The 4,703-nt window shown below is 42.2% G+C and overlaps 1 long non-coding RNA gene across 1 annotated transcript; it reads right to left on the bottom strand.

The window, feature by feature from the left end:
• Positions 1-457: 457 nt before the first annotated feature.
• LOC111533572 lies at positions 458-4,360 on the bottom strand. The gene is made up of 2 exons (XR_002728911.1): positions 4,208-4,360; positions 458-2,947 (listed from the first exon to the last, which is right to left on the bottom strand). It is a non-coding gene; the product is annotated as an uncharacterized LOC111533572 (long non-coding RNA).
• Between the last annotated feature and the right edge of the window lie 343 nt (positions 4,361-4,703).

Genomic DNA, 4,703 nt, shown 5'->3' with positions numbered 1-4,703 from the left:
GTGGCAGGCACCTGTAATCCCAGCTACTGGAGAGGCTGAGGCAGAAGAATCACTTGAGCCAGGGAGGTGGAGGTTGAAGTGAGCAGAGATCACACCATCACACTCCAGCCTGGATGACAGAGACCCCGTCTCAAAAAAGAAAAAAGGCCTTACACAGTTATTTGAATAATGATGACTTCAAAATTTTTACACTAAAAAAGAATTTATACCTAACCGGCATTTTCTGATTAGATATGAGTATAAAACTGAACAATTTAAAAAATAGAATTCACAGGCACAGATTTCACAGATTATTTCTGTTCACTTGGGAAAGATGGGGGGAGGCACTATATTCCATGTCTTCTAAGGATATTTCTACGAGAGAAATCAAATTGTATAAAGTGGAGAAAAATGGTATTCCAAAAAAAAAAAAAAAAAAATCATTCCTCTTGGACCATGACAACTTTGAACAAAACTATTCTCACAAAATTTCATTTTAATCATCTTCTTTACAAAGCACAATACTTAAGACTTTTCTAAATACAACTTTATAAAATGAAGCAAAAAAATAATCTCCATAGATGCCTGGTCGAGTCCATGCTGAATGCAAAATAAATTTTTTTTTTTTTCAAAAGTGATACTTCCAAGCTTTTCAACATTCTCGATGGGTCCATTTTGTAAAGAGTAAAGATGGTGGCTGTTTGGGTAGCGGCTCATCCAGTTCCTTGACGCAGAATCCTCTTGCTGGGTAGCCCGAGGGGCAGCAATGAAAGAAGCTGTACATACCAACCTCTCCTTCCAGAATCACTTCTCCCTCTCCTTATGCAAAGGAAGCCAATGGCCTCTATGAGGGGAAGACATCAGCTCTCTACATTCCACGTTGCCAGTGCCCCATGAGGGTGTTCCAACTGCTCAATTAAATCAACAATCCTACTCTGTATACACGTTATATAAAACTATATAATTAGGGATTTTCATAAGTAGATGAGAAATCTGAACATCAAAGAATCCAATCTGCATTCTTAGATCATTAGGTGGTGGGGAATCTCTGGAATCTTCAAGTTTAATGCAGAAATGCTTAAAACTGTCAAGAGGTACAGGGATATTTTACGCTGCTCTTGGGAACTTGGCACTCCTGACTCCAAAGCACACTGAACCCAAGGCTGCTGGAAAGGCAATATATCCAGGGATGGGAATGGAGGGTGTGAGGTTTCCTTCCTTATACACTCCCTTCCCTTAACTGTGCCCCCACCCAGGAAGACCGAGGTGTTCGGGCTCAAGTAAATACCTGGAGGGAAATAACAGCCTCAGGTAGCAAGGATGAGCACATAGGCAAGAGGAAGGCAGGGGGAGGGAGGGAAGAAGAGAAAGGAAGAGACATTTATTTGTAATACTATCAATGACCAATAATGTGATTTTTTTTGCATCACTTCTTCAGTATCATTAACTCTCATTCTTTGTGGCTGTGCAAATCTATTAATGTTTAGTAGTTTCACTATTAAACTCAGGAAATAGACAAAGCAGCTTTCGAGAAACACATCCAACATCTTCAGGGGCCATTAAGGGACCACCCCCTCCACCCCTACCCCTGAACAGTCTCACAGTACAGTAGGCTCCTCATTTTCAGCTAAGGATGAGAAAACAGTTACATAGTCTAAGGCTGAACTGTTCATGTACTACAAAGATAAAGCGGACAGGCAAACATCAGTTTCCTTGGGAAAGAAAAAGCAACTCCATAAACGCAAGAAAGTTCCAATGGCTACACTTCAACATGACCCTCCTCCCATTCTCTTGGACCTGAGGAAGGGGTTACAAGTGAGCAAGGCAAATGACATTATGTGAATACAGTTTAAACGATAACACACACGGGTAACCCAGTGCAGGAAATAATACAACTTTCCCCCCCTTGTTTTCATTTGCATTTTACTTTTATTTATTTTTGCTTTAATAATGCATATTCTGTTCACGCAAAAGGTGCAAAGGACAGAAAGCAGGGGTTTAACTTGGCGGATGAAAAATCAAGCAGGGGTGACATTTCTAGTTTCATGAACAACCTAAAACTAGGAGAAATATAAAAGTCACAGCTGGTACCACAGAGCACGCCCAACTTCACAGCTGTCTCCTCTTAGGACCTTTGGCTAGGGTGAGAGAAGCTTTGAAGACAGTGGCCTCTAGTGGACTTGGATAAGTGGCAGACTTTGTTTTTTAATTTTCATTTTTTAATTTTTTTGAATCATGGTAGCTGCATCACAAAAGCTCCAATCAAGAGGGTGGTAAAAAGAAGGCACAGATCATTGCAAATACCAGATTTTCTCTTTCTCTTTTTGTAAATATACCATCATATATAAGCTAAAATTTCTCTTAGGGTGGTGGGGTTTGCTGGCAGGGGAAGGGACAGGTTGAACCTACAATTGCATATGTAATAGAATCCTAATGGGGGGACAAAGAGCGAGGCAGCTCTCAGCCTGAAGCAAAAGAAAAGGACACTCGCTTCTGACTACGTGTAGTACAAACACTAGGGAAGTCTGTGACAAAACACGATTAAAAAATCATAAAATTATAAAGCTTGTAAACGAATAATCTGAAATTACATTTTATTAATGGAAAATATCATCAAAATAGTACCACTATGGACTAAACTGCCTGAGTTTTCATTTCGCATGGAGATCTCAGAGTAGAAAAGCCTTTAGCACAATTTTGCTCTGTGTAAGTCACAACGAGTGCCAGCCCCAGGACTAAACCCTGGGGAAGATTCTCCTCTTGGATGGAATTTGTGTTGTGCTATCAAGACTTTTGTGCTAATCTTTCAAACAGGGACATTTTGAGGCAAACCTTTAATCTTTTGGCACAAGATTATTTTGGCTGGGGCAGAAAATTTGAGTCTCGGACTCAGGATGAATAATGTGACATTTCATTGATCAAGTATTCATTTTGATTGTAGAGCTTTCTTTATGTCATTCACTTCCATCTAGAAAGAGAAAAATCAGAATGGAACAAAGTCATAATGAATCGGCTGGTTTTATAGAAGCTGAAAGATTATAAACCTGGTCGACTGAAAGAAAACTATCTACCTGACAATTTTAAAGGTGACATGACATCGGAATGGACAATCAATAGCAATGCCAGAAGTGACATCAACACAGAACAGGCACACAGACACGAGGCACTAGGAAATGGTGAACATTTTGACTCTCAGGCTGCCAGGCTGCAAAGTTTGTCAAAAGCAGCAGTAATTCCAGTTTCCTAGCCAGAGGGTAGAGCAGGCGGTCCTATCAGGCTGGGCCATCTGGCAGTGTTGGAAGGCAGCTGTGGTTGGCTCAAGGGGGTGTCTGTCAGTACCCCCAAAAATGATGGCAAGCAGCTACCTATCCTTTGTTAAGCAGCATGGGCCCCCATCACCACAAGGGCACCAACTGGATGAAAGCTGAAAGTCTACCTTCGGTCAATCAGAACTCCCACGCATTCTCTGCCATTTGGTAACGGCAGTGTTGAATCAGAAGCTACAGGGGACAGAGCTCTAATGCCCTGGCAGGACAGAAATGGCCATCAGTGAGAAATCAAGAGCAAATGCCCCTGAACGTGGACAACTGTGGCCCTTGGAGCCCTAGTGACCACATATAATGAGGCCTCTTGGAAATGGAGGTGGGGGAGGGGCTTTTCGCAGAGGAGATGTTTAAGATAAATTCCAGGCCAGTTGCCGTGGCTCACACCTGTAATCCCAGCACTTTGGGAGGCTGAGGCAGGCAGATCACCTGAGGTCAGGAGCTCGAGACCATCCTGGCTAACACGGTGAAACCCCATCTCTACTAAAAATACAAAAAATTAGCCGGGTGTAGTGGCATGTGCCTGTAGTCCCAGCTAATTGGGAGTTTGAGGCAGGAGAATCACTTGAACCCGGGAGGCGGAGGTTGCAGTGAGCCAAGATCGCACCACTGTACTCTAGCCTGGGTGACAGAGCGATACTCTGTCTCAAAAAGAAAAAAAAAAAAAAGATAAATTCCAAATGAGAAACCCAATTTGGGGCACATTTCCTAATGTTTCCCTTCCCCAAGACTTCCTGGGGAAATGATATGTAGTAAGCCCATACGAGTCTAAGAAAATGGTCACAGGAAAGGTATCCAGATCTGCAGAGAGGTGACAATCATTTATTTTTGAAATAAAAGCCCTGACTCTGTCCTGCCCCCACTGAGCCTAGGACTCACAGGCAACAGAACCCAAAGGGACTCACCTGCAACCGAAGCCGGATTTTCTTCTCTTCATCCAACTCAGACAATAACTGTTTAATCTCTCGTCTGAAAAGCAAATGGCAATGAAATTAACCAAAATCCCAGACTTCCCTCATCAGAGATCAGAAACCTCTTATTATCACTACAAAATCCATCTGATCCTTTTTCACAAAGAAACTGTGGACAAAACATCATTATTTTTTTTTTTTGCATTGTTACTGCTTAAAATTTGTTTCAGGCAGAAAGGCTTGCCATTATTCTGGGGCCCCTAAAATATGTAGCCAGCAGCTGGTGGTTGTGGAAGTGACCTTTGAAATCCCTTAGTCCAAACTTCTCCCAAAAGGAGAAGATGGGGAAACTGAGGCTCAGCATGGTGTCCTGACTTGCCCAATGACTAGACTTCACGTAACCTGTCAGAATATGACAGGTTCATATTCTGTCATCTTCCCCATAACCACTCCTTTATTACACAATCACTGGGCTTTAACTGTACTTATT

Source organism: Piliocolobus tephrosceles, unplaced genomic scaffold, assembly GCF_002776525.5.
Source record: "Piliocolobus tephrosceles isolate RC106 unplaced genomic scaffold, ASM277652v3 unscaffolded_14786, whole genome shotgun sequence".
Lineage (NCBI taxonomy): Eukaryota > Metazoa > Chordata > Mammalia > Primates > Cercopithecidae > Piliocolobus > Piliocolobus tephrosceles.
The sequence above is the reverse complement of the archived record's forward strand: the minus strand, read 5'-3'. Positions and strand labels throughout refer to the sequence as shown.